Below are 19,657 nucleotides of genomic sequence, written 5' to 3' on the forward strand. Positions count from 1 at the left end.
CCAGGTGGTGAGTATGTCAGGTAGATTACTGGATAAAATAGACTATCTTAAAAGGAGGGAATAACTAATGGAATATAAGGTAACCACAATGTGGATGGGGTTTATTTTGGGTGTTGGGGAGGGCAATACAAGAAGGGGGGAGGTGGCAGAAGAACAAGATAGATAGGGGAACACTGAGACAGGTTTGCATGGCCTAGTGGGACAGTGATGCATACTCAACCTTGGAACAACAGGGCTCTGGGATACAGGGATCTAGGTATATAGCTTGAAGAGGGTAAATAATACTAAAATCCTTGACTGCCTTATGAATATTAGTTTCCCTTGCCTACTATTGTAAAATAGACACTTGAGTGGGATAGAAAGGAATGTTGGAAAATATGATTAGAGAAAACTTGTAAGCCCGTCTTCAGCCTAAAACTGATTGGAATACCTAAAATGGGTTCTACAACTTGCCCAGTGAAATAGACCTCATGCAAAGCCTTTACAGAGTATAGGACCTTAGGTGGAATCCTGAGTCCCATCCACAACCTTATGAGGTGAGACATTCCCACTAGAAAGGACAAACAGACTGGAACAGCTACAGTGACAGAAGATACATCTTCATGATGAACCTGACCTATACTCAGAGCAGTAGTTACCAGTCCAGTATTTGTTTAGGCAAATGGTTAAGTCCAGGGAAGGTTGTATATACTTTGGAATTTCAACCTCAACCTTTCATCCAACAACATATTTTGCCTTATTTATTCTTGTGGTTGTAGTTATACTCCATTTAAAATACATACATTTTGTATAGTTGCATTGTATACTATAATGCTTTCATTACATGAAACAAGCCACTGCCATGGAGTCAATTCTGACTGGGCATATTAACACTTCCATGAATACTAACATCAGTTAACTTCTCCCTACCTTCTTAGCTGAACACTAATAACACTTGTTTTCTGTTTTTTTGTTTAAAATGAATATACCAAGTTGTGTTCTGGGATCAATTAATGCATCAAACCATGAATTCATTAACGTATTATTTGAACTTAACTTAATTGAAATACTTTTTCAATATTGCATATTTTTTCATTAGCATCACCTGACATATTTTTTCCCAGAGCCTCTAAAATTTAAGAATTCCTTTTTTTTCCCCTAAGACTAAGCCATATTATCTGTGCCAGTTTTTAACTGGTACATAAAAATCAAGCTAGAAAACAAGAAGAAGAACAAACCATCTCAAAGGCAGTGGCTAACAACAGTTTGTTTCTCATGATATCAACAACAGAGCAGAGTTCTCTAGATGGTTCTTTAGGTGTGATGTCTGCTAGAGCTATATTATCTAGAAAATTATTTTGGCAGGAACATCCCAATCGGCTTATTTATATGGCTGGTAGAAGATGCTGTCAACTGAAGCTGTCAATCAAAACTATTAACTCTTGATGTCTTTTGGTGTAGTGAATTTTTAAAAAAAATTTTTAATCATTTATTAGTTTATTTTGTCTCTACTAACACATTAGTCATTCATCATTTAAATATCTGACTTCATTAGAAACCATTTTAACACTTTTTCTCCCTCCCACCATAAAAATAGTGTAATTTGCTTTAAAAAAACAAACTATGAGTAAGTGTCTGGTTTCCTCTCCCTCAACTACTAGGTACCCTCAGTGACAGCAGTTTGAGGACTGAGCTTCAAAGTGCTGAGCTATGGAATTGGCTCTTTCCATATCCTAACACATATATACAACCGAAACCACTGATTTTAAAAAACCAGTAAGTAGTGTTGGACTCTTCTCACTCTAGTATTAGTTTCAATAAATGCAACTTACCTTAGTGTTGTATTCAGAAAAATATTAAGACTCAAGTCCCCCAACAACCTGGGACTGAACTAGATAACCACCCTAAAAACACTTCTGACAGAAGTAATGCACTATTTAGAAAGGTTTCCAAAACCTGCTGTTAGAAGCTAAGTATATATGAAAAACACTGGTCGCAGTCATTGTCCACACAGTTTTACTCTTCAGGCAGTCCTTTGCCATTGGTCAGCTTTAACTAGGCCAGAGTCCAGCAGGAAAGTGTGCGGTGCACCAGATTCACCACCTCTTAGGTTGCTACTGTTTTCTCTTCTTTGCTGAAAGGTTGCACTGAGCCAGGCTTTACCCACGACAGGCCTGCAACATGGACACTTTTATTGTGCTGTTCTTCAGGCTTCTTCTGAGTCAGCATCTTCTCTATGGCTTCATCATGTACAGACGGATTCCACGAAGAAAAGCTAATGGCGTAGGGGTCCTCTATTTTAGGGTGGTCAAACAGATGAGACACACACACCTTAACACTGTCAACCACTTTACTTTTGAAAAGTTGAACATCTTTAATACTTGCCAGATATGATTATGGTTCTGCCTCCACTTTGTAAATGCTCGCTTCTTGTCCAGTTCACCTGATGTGGGATCAACCAGCTAGTGGAAGACAGGAATATCAAACACCAAGCGTGGGCAGTCCCCATCTGGGTAGTTGTCAGGGATGTACACTGTAAACTTAAATACGCCATCCTGATAAAGACCATGCCGTATGAATATTACTCCAAACCACATTAACGCAGAGCGATAAGACAGCTGCACATAGATGCCTGGTGACTTCTGCTTCACAACCAAGGTAAATTCTGCAAGAAGCGAGTATTCTAGGTAGAAGGGCCCAAAAGAAGCATGTGTGCCATTTGTAGACAGCTGCTGGGGCAGGAGATGTGGGCTTAATTATGGGCAAAGCATTTTTGGGAATAGAAGACAGCAGTTTTTCTGGAGTAGTCTGTGGAGGACTGGTTTTCAGGTCCCCTGTGAACGTCTTCTCTTCACCATCAGATCGTTTGCCACCATCAGATCGTTTGCGTACAGAGCTTATAGACATGCTCTAGAAAGGGATCATAACGGGTACTCCAACAACGAAATTCAGTGGTCTGAGTCATCAAATTCCCGTCCTCAGCATTCACTTTACCCGGACTCCCTGGCAGTGTGCCTCTTCCCTTTGCCTTCAACGCAGCGCCCGACAGCATCTCTGGCCACAGCGCCCATCCAGCCCCTCGTGAATTATTTAATGAATGCTCTAGTCTTAATCTTTGTAACTCTCACCAAATAATGTTTTTGCCCTGATGGTTGTAAGAGAAAATGGGAGAAGATGCTGGTAGGATTTTATTATTAAATTGTGAGTGGTTAATAGGGTCAATTGTGATTATGAGAAAGAGAATGGAAGAACCTAAAACTATGCCCTTGGCCACCCTTCAGATCTGGAATGGAACTCAACTTTGTGACCCAATTTTGAGCTAAGCAGTAAAGAGGACTACAGAGGGAGCAACAATATTAGTAAGGTATCCTCACCACATAAATGTCAAATTTTCAAGATCAAAAGGGCAATATTTACCTAAGGACAAAGTGCAGAAGAATTCAGAAAGAGGGTGAAGAAATTAAGAATCACAGGGAGGAATAAGAATAGCCATTGTTACATGGAGGGGATTGCAATTATTAAGATTAAACAAAGTGTATGATTTATTGAATGTAACACTGATAATATATTCTTTAAACTGTCACTCAATTCACAATAAAATTATAAAAAACGAAACAAACCTAAACCAAACTTGTTGCTTCCCATTCAGTTTTGACTCATAGTGATACTAAATATAATAATAATAAAAATTCCAAGAGTTTGAGATGTTGGTCTCTTTAAAAGTATAAACTTATTTGGATTTATAGAGTGCTGTAGCTCAGGTAACACATAATGGCTACTCAAGTTTTTTTCATCCACAGATCGCTCAAGTTATTAATAAAAATCTCTTGTATTCAACACAGAAAGAGACCTGAAAGATTTCATGGCATTGAGACAATTCACACATAAACACTAATGCTGATGTCTAACATTTATTCTTCACCTCTAAATTCTGAAGTTTATCTATGTGTTTCAAAGTTGCTCTTATCAATTAAGACAGAGGATACAAAAGGAAGAGTTCTGTTAAAAATTTGCATACTTTACCAAAGCTACATCACCCTCTTACCAAAGCTACATCATTCCATCTAAGATGTTTCCTTGGCAACTACTGTCCAACCCTATTTGTAAAGGATATCCTTCAAGCCTCAAAGGTCTTCAGTTAGATTGGTGTTATTGTTGTTAAGTTGTTAAGTGCCATCAAGTCGGTTCTGACCCATAGAGACCTTTTATAGCGTTTCCAAGAAGCGACTGGTGAGCTCGAACCACCAACCTTGCAACTGAAACCAATGTTGCAGTCCAGCACATTAACCTACAGCACTACAATTATGGCTAGACAGGTAATTTAACTATATCTGTACTTAGGAATTTAAAACCCCAAACAATTTCTTCCATTCACAATCCTTTCATCTTTTCCTAGGAAAAATAGTCTTGGAAAGATACCATTGTTACACATCAGATACATATTTCATTTTTTACTGTTGTTTGCATTAAAGTTTTCAGAACAAATTAGTTTTCCACTCAACAATTTATAGATATTTTGTTTCATAACATTACTTGCAACTCCTTTAATATAACAGTATATTCTTTCCACTTCCTCCCTGGATTCCCCATATTTGTTCTTCATTCTTTCCTGCCTTCTGAACTTCTTTTGGGGAAAATATTGCCTTGTTGGTCTTATATTGTTAATTAATTTGAGGAGTGCATTCCTCATGAATGTTATTGTTCAAAAACATCGGGCTGTCTGTTGTTTGACTTAAAGGTGAACTCAGAATTGGTGGTGGCAGATTAAGAGGGGAAAGAGAAGTTAGTTTAGTTCTAGGTTTGCAGGGTGTATAAGGCTCTCTGACTCAGGGGTTATACTCTATCAAGTCATTAAGTCTTGACTTTTTTTTATGATTTTGAATTGTTCTATAATTTTCTCCTGTTCTGTCCTGGACTTTCTGTGATCCCAATCAGAGCAGTTGGTAGTGGTAGCCAGGCATAATCTTCTTCTTCTGGTTTTCAGGTAATGGAAGCTGTGGTTCCTGTGGTCCATTAGCCTCTTGACAAATTCTTTCCTTGAGTCTTTGATTTTCTTCACTCCTCTTTCCTCTAGGTAGGGGGAGACCAATAGGTGCAATTTAGATAACCATTTATTAGCCTTTCAAAATCTAGTTGCTAGAGGAAGTAAAACTATCTCTATGTGTAGATATGATCCTATACATAGAAAACCCTAAAGACTCAGCAAAAAAACCTACTGGAACTCTTTGGAAGATTCAGCGAAGTGGCAGGGTACAAGATCAACATACAAAAATAAGTTGGGCTCCTCTATACTAATAATGACAACACTGAAAAGGAAACTAGGAAAGCAATATCATTTATAATAGCCATCCAAAGAATGAAATATTTAGGAATAAACGTAACCAGAGAAACAAAGGACCTGTACAAAGAAAACTACAAAACACTACTACAAGAAACCAAAAGAGACTTACAAAAATGCAAGAATATAGTATGCTCCTGGATAGGAAGACTTAACACTGTGAAAATGTCAATAATACCCAAAGCAAATCCAGATTACAAATGACATTCTTTAGAGAGATGGAAAACACAATTACCAACTTTATATGGAAAGGAAAGAGAGCCAGCACTTCTTGTGAATTTAGTGATAATCTGCATGGGGGAACATCAGTTTTGCACACAACCAATCGTATTTTTTTCATTGCAATGATTACAGTCCCCTCCATGCACCATTAGTTAACAGTGTTTGCCTCGGCACCCTCTTTTCTTTTTTATGTGCACAAAAACACTCATGAATATATAATTGTTTAAACAATCAAAGGTCACATTTTGCAAGCCAGCCTCCTGCCTGCCAGCACACAGTCTTATTGCTTTCTCTTTCCATGAGTCTAGAGTCTTTAGATTCTTTATCGTTCCATGCCATCACCTCTGCCTCCATCTCTGGTGTCACTGCTTCTCTGGTTAGGATCTAATGTTCTGCTCATGTGCCTCTCTTGATGACCCTAGGGTCCTCTGTTCTTCATATTCAGCATTTAATCCTTAAGCTAATCAGCATTTTCGTGGACACCACAACTAGCATCATCATTAATTATTTCCTTGAGGGTTGTATATTTCTGTGTCTCATTCATATTTGCATTATAAGCTGTCAGCCAAATCCCCAGAATATAACAGCTAGCACTTTTTTGAAAATAAACAATCTAAAAATCAATTTTAATCAACATCTGCTTATTTTGTGCTTAGTCTCATGATTTTTGTTGTTGCTAAGTGCCATTGAGTCGATTCTAACCCATAGTGACCCTGTATATGGTTTCCAAGGAGCCGCTAGTGAGCTTGAACCACCAACGTGGCAGTTCAAATGACTTTGCAGTCTGACACATTAGCCCACAGCGCCACACCAGAACTCCCGAGTTGGTATGAAAACAGTACAGATAAATTGAATAATACATACAATTTCCACTATGCAATAGCTTATAATTTAATAGTGAAGTTAAATATAAATACCCCTGAAAGGCAAATGAAAGATTTTAGTGACATAAAAGGCAAATAATAATACTAGTACATTTCTCTGTGTATGCTTACAGACAAAAGCACTCTAGCTAGGAAATTGGTGACGATGAAAAGGTAGGCAAGGTTGATGACTAGACAAAATGGTAGATCTTTTAAAAATGTTTTGACAAGTATATATTTTGGGGCAAGATTTTCTAGGAAAAAATGTTTGAACAAACATGACTCCTGCTATTGAGCTGATTCCATCATAGTGGTCCTATAGAATGGAGCAGAACTGCTCCACAGGGTTCTGATATTTGTTGTTGTTATTATGTGCCGTGGAGTCATGTGACTCATAGTGACCCTGTACAGGGTTTCTGAGACTGTAAATCTTTATGGGAGCAGAGAGCCTCATCTTTCTCCTGCGGAACAGCTGGTAGTTTCAAACTGCTTACCTTACGGTTCACAAACTGATTCGTAACCTCTACACTACCAGAGCTCCTTGGGTTCTGATATACTAAATGATAATGAGAGCAGCCCAATGCTTAAACCACTGCAACACCAGGAATTCTTATATCTGAACAAGAACCCTCAAATTATGCAAGATAAGGTATTTGGGGTAATAATATTTAACTGAGTGATATTTAAGTGCGTAAGATAGAAAAAGGGAGAGGAAAACAAAAAATATGGCAAGAAGAAAGCCCAGAAGACCAGTTAGCTGCTCCAGAGTAGAGAAGGCTTAAGAAGGTGAATTATTTAAACTTGGTAATCCATTAAAGTCTTACAAAGATTCCTTCTAACCCCACACCTACCCGAACTCCAGATAAAAACAGGACCATAATAGGATGAGATTCTTGTCTTAAAGATTTTGTTTTGTAGAAGAATTCAGACTTTGTGAGGAAGAGCATGATGGTTGAGAACTAGGGACATAGCACAGTAGCAGAAAGATGTTTTTGCAAATACCCAGGTAATTTAGTGAGAGTTTGAACTAGAAAAGGAATAGCTAGAAAAGAATTGTGCTAAGTTCTGTTCAAATACAAGAAGCTTATGCTTATGAAAGTCTTTTTTTTTCTCCTAATTCATGCTTTCTTTCCTTGTGTTCGCAATCTCCTTATTTAGATATTTTTGTTTTTATTTCATCAATAGGTATCAGTATGCTGGTGCTTTGTGCCATAATATTGGGCAATGCTATCAAAGGCTTTTAAAGTCACTTGTTTTGTAGAAAAGGTTTATTGCTGGTTTCAGTGGGAGTTACATTCACTATCATAAAAAGGGTAGAGACTAACAATTATTTGTAAAATTCTACATGAATTTCTATATAAGTAAAAGGGACTTATTTCTTTACATTTGCTAAAGTAGATATTTGTAGTCCTGCGAACATTGCTCACAGCTATTTTATACTGAAAGGTAAAACCAAGAGGGAAAAACAGTATTACTTACACTCCTTTGATTCATGGGGAAATTGCCTCTCTTTGACGCTTAAGAAGGAAAAGCTCTAGTTTTAATAAAATACAACAACAAAAAGAACAACTTTGCTTTGCGATGAACAGAAGCACACACATCCACATACAGAGAGGAAGACATGCATTTTAATTCACCCACAGGTTTCACTGCAAAACATTTCATAAAACCGTCTGGATCAAATTTGCCAATGTTGATGCCTGAGTTATTTCTGCTAGATAAAATCAAGTCAACCTGTCATTTTGCATTATAAACAGATGATCCTGGATGCACAATTTAACATCTGTATGCATAGTAAGCAGTTGGGTCAGTACAAACAGTTGCTGTGATGTGGACAAATGAGACTGAATCCACATCGTCTTCATACATTATTCAGATGCCTTCATTTGTAAATTTGGGTCTTTAAATTTAAAGGAAGAGCATGTATATGAAAACAGTTTGATCAAGCACAGGTACTTGAAGTTAGAATTTCTCTCAATATGAAATAGATTTGTTAATAAAATGTAACATAATGGAAATTTGAACACTAGGAGCACCTGGCACAGAATTTTGGCTGATAATTAGATAATTGAATACTTATGACAGGCAGTTAATTGTCATAATCAGTGGATTACTTATTTGAGACATAATCATATCCATGCCTTTATTATGTACAAATGGGCATGTTGCCAGATGTGCATGAAGTATAATTTCAATTATGCTTTTTACAATGGGATTGACTTCCATTAGTCTTCCTGGGCAATAGATAGCCCTTTAACTTGTGGCTTTGAGAAAACAGGAATTTGGTGACAGCTTTTGAACGAGGTCTTAACAGAGAATATCATTTTAATTTAGTTAAAAATAAAATTGGTGTTAAAGAGAATGAATTATTATACTCAATTTATTTTGAAAAGAGAGCTACCTATTAATATCTAATTAATGCTTCTCAAGGGAGACTGAAGCCTTATTCACATATTAAGAGAATGGGAAACAGTATACAAAACTGGCGGAAACCAGAGGTACATTCCATAGGTAATATTCCTTCATTGTCTTGTCAGTAAGATGGCAATGTCTTTATACTTTTATATAAAATTGCATATAATAATGGTGAAATAATTTCTATTTAAAAAAAAAAAAAACAAAAACTGGTGAAGGTTTTCCAAGCAGACCAATTTTCCATTCAACAACTCATACACATTTTTGCTTCATCTCACTGATTGTAATCCACATAATGTAGCATCACTTATTCCCCTTCCCTCCTGTATTTCCTATTTCAATTTCTCCCTCTAACCCAACTCTTCTGAATTTTGTCCTTGGGTAAATGCTGCCATTTTGATCTAAGATGATTGAATATTTACAGGTGCCCAGAACTCACTAGTGTTATTAAGTCCCTTACAAACATGTCCACTATTTGTCTGAAACTAAAGTCACCTGGCTAAGTTCATTTCCAGACTGGAAGTGTGACAAAAAGCCATAGTGTCAGAGGTTCCACCAGTTTCTATCTGACCAGAAAGCCGGATCTTTTATGTGTGTGATTTTGAGTTTTGTTCTAGTCTTTTCCCACACTACCTAGGAGCTTCTATTGTTTTTCCTTTGAGAGCATGGGAGGCATTATTTAGTTCTTCTGGTCTCAGGGTTGTAGAGGCTGATGTTCACATGGTCCATTAGATTAATTTTTCCAAGGTCTCAGTTTTCATCACTCTTGTTTCTTCCAGATAGGGACAGACAAATAGTTGTATAGCCTTTTAAGATCCCAGTAGCTACTAAAAAAAGACTATACTATAACAATTAAAATTGAGATTCGAGATCCAGTGACTCATTCCATCAAAATGTTTTGGTATATCTAAGAAGTCTTCTTAACTTTGCATCCTTTATACTCCAGCACATTCATAGATATTGTTAGTAGCAAAGGCAAATGCCCATGTATAAACAGTCCCTGTAAAATCTATATGTTGTTGTTGTTGTTAAATGCCGTCGAGTCGGTTCCGACCCATAGCGACCCTGTACAGGGTTTCCGAGGGTGTAAATCTTTACGGGAGTAGAAAGCCTCATCTTCCATTGTTATAGTCCCATTCTCCCTCCCACACCCCTTCAGACTGCATTTCTATCCACGATCCTTCCTATTCATAGATAACCTCTACTGAAAGACTATGTATACAATGAGTGTAACTCCAAATGAGTACACACAGAGGTGTGGTGGTGGTAGTGATGTGCCGTGGAGTCGGTTCCGACTCATAGTGACCCTGCACAGGGTTTCCGAGGCTGCAAATCTTTATGGGAGCAGAAAGCCTCATTTTTCTCTCACAGAACAGCTGGTAGTTTTGAACTGCTGACCCTTACGTTAGCAGCCTGATTTGTACTCACTAGGTTACGAATCAGGCTGCTAACCCCAAGGTCGGCAGTTCGAAACTACCAGCTGTTACGAGGGAGAAAGATAAGGCTTTCTGCTCCGGTAAAGATTTATAGCCTCGGAAACCCTGTGCAGGGTCACTATGAGTTGGAACCGACTCCACGGTACTTAACAACAACTCTACTAGAGCTCCTTAGAAACAGAGGTAACATCCGTTAATAATGAGAACATGAACTATACAAAGTATGAACTTAGGAAAAGTGGAAGTTGTCAAAATTAAATGGAACACATAAAGATCTGTATCCTAGCCATTAATTAGCTAAACATGGACTGACATTGGCTGTTTTGAATCTGACAATCATATGTGAGGAATGTCAAATTTAAGAAGGCACATGAAGCATTCATCGTTAAAAAGAATATTTCAAAATCTATCTTGAATAATAATGCTGTCTGTTATAGAATAATATCAATACAGCTAAAAGGGAGATCAGTTAACACCACAATTATGTACCATGCACTAAATATTTATGCAGCATAAATATTTATGCATCATGCACTAAAGTCGGTGATGATGAAATTGAAGAATTCTACCAACTTCTTCAGTCTGATATCAAAAATGCAGTCAAGATATAGTGATAATTAATGGTGATTGAAATGCAAATGTTGGAAACACAGAGGAAGGTTCAGTAAATGGAGAATATAGCTTTGGTAATAGAAATGATACTTGAGATAATATAACAGAATTTTGAAAGACCAATGATTTACTTATTGTGAATACCTTTTTAAAATAACATAAAAGACGACTATGCACATGGAGCTCATCAGATGCAACAAACAGAAATAAAATTGATTACATATGTAGGAAGAGATGGTGAGAAAGCTCCAGTATCATGAATTAAAATAAGACCAGTGGCAGATTATGGAACAGACCATCAATTGCTCTGATGTCATTAAGAAGACAAGAAAAAAGTAAACAACTAAAATGGATGTCATAGGCAACCCTGAAACTTCTCTACAGTATAGAGATACTAAAGCAAAATTAAGAAATGAGAAGGTAAAAGACATGAACAGAAAATATCAAGGGGCATTTTGTGAAGAAAAAGTTAAGTACTATATATAAGAAAATCTGCAAAGACCTGGATTTAGAAAACCAAAAGGGAAGAACATGTTTACCATCAAGTTAAAAAAACTGAAGAAAAACATTAAGCCTTGACTTGTAATATTGAAGGATTCTAATGGAGTCCTGGTATGGCACTGTGGCCTAATGCGTCAGACTGCAAAGTCATTTGAACCGCAAGGTTGGTGGTTCAAGCTCACCAGCCGCTCCTTGGAAACGCTATACAGGGTCACTATGGATCGGAATCAATTCGACAGCACTTAACAACAACAACAAGGGCAAAATACTGAATAATGCAGAAAGCACTGAAATAAGATGGAAGGAAAACACTGAGTCACTGTACTAAAAAGAAATGGTAGTTTTTCAACCATTTCAAGAGGTAGCATATGATGACGAGCCAATGGTACTGAAGGAAGAAGTCCAATATGCAGTCAAGGTATTGGAAAAGAACAAAGCTGGAGAAACTAAGTGACTACACATTGAAATCTCGCAACACACTGGGGGAGCATTGGAGGCATTCACTCATCTTTGCCAAGAAATTTGGAAGTGAGCTACCTGGCCAATTGACTGGAAGAGATCCATATTTGTTGCCCATTCCAATGAGAGGTGACCCAACGGATTACGGAAATCATCTGACAAAATCATTATCACACGCAAGTAAAATTTTGTTTATGACAATTCAAAACCAGAAATAACTGTAACAGTACATAAGCAAGGAATTATATGAAGTTTCCAAGGATCAGCTGGTGGGTTTGAATCACAGACCTGTAGTTAGCAGTTCAGTGCTTACCCTATAGCACCACACCAGGAACCTATTTGTTGTTGTTAAGTGCTGTCAAGCAGTTCCCACTCATAGCAACCCCATACAGGATATTCAAGGAGCAAGTGGTAGATTTGAACTACTGACCTTGCGGTTAGCAGTCCATTGCTTATCCTACAACATCATATCAGGACTCATGCCATGTACTGTTGTTGTTAAGTGTCATCGAGTCAATTCCAACCTATAGCAACGCTGTATAGGGTTTCCAAGGAGCAGCTGATGAGCTTGAACCACTGACCTTGCAGTTCAAATGACTTTGCAGTCTGACGCATTAGCCCACAGCACCACACTAGGACTCCATACCATCCATTAGAACCTCTATATTTGTTTCTATGTTTTTACTGATGATAGTCATACTTGTAGGTATACACTGGGAGTATGGTATCTCTGTAGGTTAAACCACAATGTTGGCGGTTTGTGACCACCAACAATTCGAGGGAGAAACATGAAGCTTTTAGCTCCTGCAAAAATTTACAGTCTTAGAAACCACAGACATGGTTGCTATGAGTCAGAATTAACTCAACAGCACTTAACAAGAACAACAAGATTAAACATTTAGATCATGAACATAGATGTAAAAATTCTCAAAAAAAAAAAAAAAGTGAGCCACAGGCTTCTTCTGCAGGTCTGTCTGAGCAGCTCTCTTGGGAATTTCTGGATCTGACGGAAAGAAAGTAAATCTTCAGCCACTGACACTGATCTATTTCATGGAAGATAGCTTTCCTACAGAATCATCTTGACTTAACAGCGGAATATGTATGAATTATAAGGCATTTATGTTGTGATAAACTATTGATATCTTGGGGCTTTTGTTACTGCAACATATTCAACCTAATATGTGCACAGTTTTCCTTTCTTTTTGTCCCTCAGAAACTCAGTGCATACTTATATTCCTCCTTAGGCCTCCTAAGACAGGCCTAAGATAGGCCTGAATTGCTTTCACGTGGAAACATTGGTAAATAATTGATATCTAAACCAAAAATAATCAATAGCCAATTTTGTCATTAGCCAAAATTGAATACATGCTCAATCATATGAGGAAAATGTAGTTTTTAGCTGGATGAATTGGTCACCCAACAAAATTAGGTTTCTGTGTATCAAGGAGAGCATAATAGTGATGGAAAAACCATTACCATCTCTGCCACAGCTCCCAATCATATTAACAAACATTGAAAAAGCTAATTTTATGGAGCCAGAATAATTTGTCCAAGACCTGGACTCATGATTTGAATCTAAATCTTTAAAGCTCTAGTATATCATTATTGCTTTCTCCTGTTAACTGGAATCTCAACAAGAAGATTTACTTAAATCTTTTAAATGACCAGCTTTTATGGTGGCGACAGCTTGGTGTCTACCAAATATTGATGCTTTATTTCTATTTAGAATTGCTGGTGCCAGGACACACCAGAGGAGTCAGGTAACACATTTCTAATTCTATCTTGTGACCCGTTCTTGACAGTGGAACACAAGTAAAAGTGATATGTGTTATTTTCAAGCTGAAGTAGTTACATATATCTGTGCCTTCTAAAGTCTAGAAAGAATGCAGAGCCTTAGTCTGTTGAGTGTTAGAATGACTTTGGGGAATAAAAGTGCCTCTTTTTCCCCCACCTACATAGGGTCATTGAAAAGGAGCCTGCATTTGGCCTATTGTTTGTAAAAGAAGTACACTTTTGAGTTTAGCAAGTGAATTTTTATAATTTGTCTATTAATAATCAAGTTTGTTTCTGTTAAATGTCATCAAGTTGGTTCCTACTCATAGTAACCATGCTTAGGGTTTTTGAAGCTTCAGATCTGTGCAGAAGCAGAAAGCCTCATGTTGCCCATAGGAGACTGGTGGGCTTGAACTGTGGACCTTGTGGTTTGCAGTCCAGTGCTGATAGTATGGAGCTACTATGCTCTCTATAAGGCAGAAGACTAATAAAATAATATAGATAAAAAGATGTGGGTGACATCTGGATCACTGATGGTATGGTGGGTTAAGTAGCAGACTGCTAAACAAAGTGTCAATTCTTCAAATCTTCCATGTGATTTGTGGAAAAAATATGAGGAAGTCTGTATACATGAAGATTTACAGCCTTGAACACCTTACAGAAGGAACTACTGTAGAAGCCAGGCATTGATGTGGAAGGGGGATTCTTTTCTCTCATGATATGTCATTTATTGCTCCTATACTTAGGCTTTTGTGAGAATGAGGAAAGTCTTGTTGAAAAGAAAGGATAATTAGAATAAAAGAATTAAGAAAGTAAATTCACATTTTGATAATGAAATTTTAAACAACATCTGCAAAAACAAAGGTTAACTTTTAGAGCTTCAATGATAACTCCTCAAGCAGACATATTCTAAAGAGTCTACTTTAAAGTCTGGAAATTTTCAAAGTTTATTTAACTATCAGAATAGAATATCTGAGGTTCCATTGTTTTCTCAAATTGCTTTCCAATCCTGTAGCTATTGAGCATTTAAACTGTGGGACTTCAAATTGAGATGTGCTATCAATGTGAAATATGCATGGGATTATTTAGTTGTTGTTGCTGTTGTTGTTCAGTGCGCTCAAAACAGTTCCAACTCACAGCGTCGCTGTATCGGGTTTCTGAAGCGTCACTGCTGGGTTTGAACTGTTGACCTTGCGATTCAAACTGACCTTGTAATCCAGTGCTTTATCCTACAGTGCCACACCAGGGTTATTATAATTAGATTAATTATACATTGAACTCTAGACATATTGGGTTAAAGAAAACGTAATAATAAAAATATATTTACATCTTTCTTTTTACTTTAGAAATGAAGTTAATAGAAAATTTAAATCAGACAGGGGTCTCACCTTATATTCTTACTAGACAATGCTGTGCTAAGAAATGCGCAGTATAGTTAAATTTTCCTTCTGAGTTCAGGATTGGGAGGAAAATATGTGAAGACAAACACTTGTCCAGGGAAGCAATGTTGTCAACTGAGTATGAAAGGAAATGAGTGGTTGAGTTGATTCACGATCATTTGAAGCATGCTATTTTAATAAACGAATGTACAAATGAATAAAGAGTACCTCCTCCAACCTATCCTTTAATCATACTTGAAGAAAAACAAATGAAACAAACAAAAAGACCACTTTGTGATATTCTTCCACCACCATTTTGTGAGTCTTACATACATTTGAAGTCATTCTGCCCGATTTCCTGCAATTTGAACTAGAATGATTATATTTGCTTTCTTTGCATAATTATGATGGTCAAAGGCAAAAACATACATTAAAAGCTCTTTAAGAAAGCATATAAGTGCTCTGCTATTGCAAGAAAGCAATACCTAGAAATTAGGGGATTTACTATCAGAACAGAGAAAATATTATAGTTCTTTCTAAATAATGTTTAAGCATCAAGGTAAGTCTCTTTGAATGATTTAATGGACACTTAAGTTTCTTTTCACTCCAAATAATCTTAAGGATTCAATTATGCTTTCAATATGTTACAATAATAACATAACTACCTTTTCTATCATAAAATATATTTTTTTAAATGTGACAACATTTACTCTTTGGCTACAGATTTGTTCTCTGCCCCATCACGTTCACGCTAGATAACTAAGGAGTTAAGGCCAGACTCAGAAACTAGGTCAGTTGCGTTTGATGTAAGGCTGATATTTTAAAACTTATACTATATAGTGCAATATTCTAGAAAAGTAACTTATTTGTATATATATACCTATCTATCTGGGAGCATATCATGTTGGCTCTGTAGGATAAGCACTAGATTGCAAACCACAAGGTTAGTGGTCGAAGCCCATCAGCTTCGTTGAAGGAGAAAGATGAGACTTTCTGCTCTCACAAATATTTACAGACTCAGAAACCCTATACAGAGTCCCTGAGTCAGAACCGATTTGAAGGAATTTAATGACAATAGATTCAGAAGCCCTATACTGATTTCCTGAACCAGAAATTATTTGATGGCACTAACCAACAACAACAACATCCAGCTAGACAGCTAGATAGCTAATCCTCCAGAGGTGATATTATATATACTTATGTGGGTTACTGAGCTAGACTGTAAAGTCAGTCTGAAGCTCAAGGTCAGTGGGTCAAGCTCAACAGCTGTATCTTGGAAACTCTATACAATGTTGCTATGGGTTGGAATCAACTCAATGGCACTTAACCACAACAACAACGTATAATTATTTAAGAAACTGGTAGGTCTGAACTGCCAACCTTGTGGTTTGCAGTCCAGTACTGATCCTACACTACAATGTCACATCAGAAGTTCAATTATTTATATAGGTAAGCCAAAAAGTATTGCTACTAAATTATATGAAACTTTATTTTTAAAAAATAAGAAAATTTGATGATACTGTTTTTCTGACATACCCTCTATTTGTTGTTGTTGTTAAGTGTCGTGGAGTCGGTTCCAACTCATAGAGACCCTAAATAGGGTTTCCAAGGAGCAGCTGGTGAATTTGAACCAGCGACCTTGTGGTCAAAACAACCTAGTCATCCAATGCTTTATCTCAGAGCATCATACCAGGACTCCATTTAGGTCTATACAGTTCTGAAGGTGAGGGATCCACCTCGCTAACCCTCTCCCATCCACCACTCATCTTTTAGTTTCTTGTAGCGGTGGCTTGCCTGTTGCAGTGATGCTAGAAGTCATGCCATCAGTAGTTTGAATGCTGGCAAGGACACCCACGGTGGACAGGTTTCAGCTAAGTTTCCAGACGAAAAGAGATTCAGAAGGAGAGACAGACTGCTTCCAAATATTTAGCCACTGAAAACCTTATGAATAGCAGTGAAACATTTTCAGACAGCACCAGATTATCTATAGAATCATGATGAACAGACCCAGGGTATTGTCAGACATATTGCCCTAAGATGAGCTTTTCAGATTGGAAGGCATTCCAAATGCATCTGGGAAAGAGCTGCCTTCTCAAAGTAGAGTTGATCTTGATGACACAAATGGAGCAAAGCTTAAAGGACCTTCATTTGCTGGTGGGGCATAATTAAAAATGGAAAAACAGAGGAAAACATCACTTAAAAATCAGAAGATAGAAAGTAAGAAGTACATATCTAGGAAAACTGGAAATTGTTGAAAATGCAATGGAATGCATAAACATTGATATCTTAGGCATTAGTGAGCTGAAATGGACTAGTATTGTCCAGTTTGAATCTGACAATCACATGGTTTACTATGCTAGAAATGAAAAATTGAAGTGGAATAGCATCAAATTCATCATTAAAAAGAACACTTCAAGATCGATCTGAAAGTATATGCTGTCTGTGAAAGGATAAAAACCATATGCTTACAAAAAAGACCACTTGATACCACTATTATTTGAGTTTATGCACCAAACACTAAAGCCAGTGAGGATGAAATAGAAGAATTCTACCAACTTTTCAGTCTGAAATTGATCAAACATGCAATCAGATACATTGATAATTACTGGTGATTAGAATGCAGAGGTTGGAAACAAAGAGAAAGGATCAGTAGTTGGAAAATATGGCCTTGCTGATAGAAATGATGCTGGAGATCACATGACAGAATTTTGCAAGACCAATGACTTCTTCAATGAAAATACATTTTCCAACAACATAAAAAAAGGATCATACACATGGACTTCACTAGGTGGAATATACAGAAATCAAATTGACTATATCTTTGGAAAAGGAGCTCTGGTAGCGTAGAGGTTACGAATCGGGCTGCGAACCACAAGGTCAGCAGCTCAAAACTACCAGTGGTTCAGCGGGAGAAAGATGAGGCGGTCTGCTCCCGTAAAGATTTACAGCCTCGTAAACCCTGTGTAGGGTCGCTATGAGTCGGAACTGACTCCATGGCACATCACAACAACAACAACATATCTTTGGAAAAAGAAGGTAGAAAAGTTCCATATCATCAGCCAAACACAGTCAGGGGCAGACTGTGAAACAGACCATCAATTGTTCATATGTTACTTCAGGCTGAAGCTTAAAAAAATGAAAACAAGCCCATGAGTACAAAAATATGACATTGAACATATCTCACCTAAATATAGAGCTAATCGCAAGGACAGATTTGATGCATTAGACACCAATCACAGAAGACCAGAATAATGGTGGGATGACAACAAGAACATCATACAAGAAACAAAGCAAAAACTCTTTAGGAAGATAAGAAAGAAAAGACTAAAATGAATGTTAGAAGAGACTCTGATACTTCCTTTCAAGATGTTAAAGCAAACGGAAAATATCAGGAGATAAAAGAGCTGTAAGAAAATTCCTAAGGTCAGCTTGAGAAGACAAAAGCAAATATTATAGTGAAATGTGCAAAGATCTGGAGTTAGAAAACCAGTAACATAGAATATGTTCACCATTTCTCAAGCTGAAGGAACTGAAGAAAAAATTCAAACCTCGACTTGCAGTACTGAGAAACTGTATGGGAAAAAACTGAGTGATGCAGAAAGCATCATAGAGTCACCGAACCAAAAAGAAATAGTTGATGTTCAACCATTTCAAGAGGTAGCATAAGATCAAGATCCAATGGTACTGAAGGAAGAAGTCCATGATGCACCGAAGACATTGGCAAAGAACAACACTCTAAATACAGATGGAACACAAATTGAAATCTTTCAACAAATTCATGTAGCACTGGAGGTACTCACTCAACTAGGTCAAAAAATTTGGAAGATAACTACCTGGCCCACTAATTGTAAGAGATCTGTATTTGTGCCCATTGCAACAAGATGTTACCCAATGGAATGTAGAAATCATTGGACCATATCATTAATATGTCATGCAAGTAAAATTTTACTCAAAATAAATAAAAAAACAGCTGCAACAGTACATTGACTGGGATCTGCCAGAGGGTCAAGTTAGATTCAGACAAAGAGGTGTGGAACAAGGAATATCATTGCTGACATCAGATGGATCTTGGCTGAAAATAGAATAACAGAAAGATGTTTACCTGTGCTTCAATGATTATGCAAAGGCTTTCAACTCTGTTGGTCATGATAAGGTATGGCTAGCATAGCAGAGAATGAGTATTCTGGAACATTTAATTTTTCTAATGAGGAACCTGTACATAGACTAAGAGGCAGCCCCAAGAAAAGAACAAGGGAACACAGAATGGTTTAAAATCAAGAAAGATGTGTGGCAGAGTTGCATTCTTTTACCATATTTATTCAATCTGTTTGCTGAGCAAATAATTTGAGAAACTAGCTTATATGAAGCAGAACATGGCATCAGGATTGGAAGAAGTCTCATTAACAACCTGAGATATGCAGATGATACAACCTTGCTTGCTGAAAGTGTACAGAAATTAAAATATATAATGATGAATATCAAAGACCACAGCCTTTGGTATGGGTTGCACCTCAATATAAAGAAAATAAAAATCCTCACAAATGAAGCAATTAACATCAAAATAAATGCAGAAAAGACTGGAATTGTTGAAGACTTCATTTTGCAGTTCAAATGATGTATTACATTAGGCAAATCTGCTGCACAAGATCTATCTGAAGTGTTCAAGAGCAAAATGTCAGT

General features: G+C 37.1%; 1 pseudogene; it reads right to left on the minus strand.

Moving 5' to 3' along the window:
• Positions 1 to 2,273: 2,273 nt before the first annotated feature.
• LOC102833216 lies at positions 2,274 to 2,904 on the minus strand (annotated as a pseudogene).
• Between the last annotated feature and the right edge of the window lie 16,753 nt (positions 2,905 to 19,657).

Source organism: Chrysochloris asiatica, unplaced genomic scaffold (assembly GCF_000296735.1).
Source record: "Chrysochloris asiatica unplaced genomic scaffold, ChrAsi1.0 scaffold00030, whole genome shotgun sequence".
Classification (NCBI taxonomy): Eukaryota; Metazoa; Chordata; class Mammalia; order Afrosoricida; family Chrysochloridae; genus Chrysochloris; species Chrysochloris asiatica.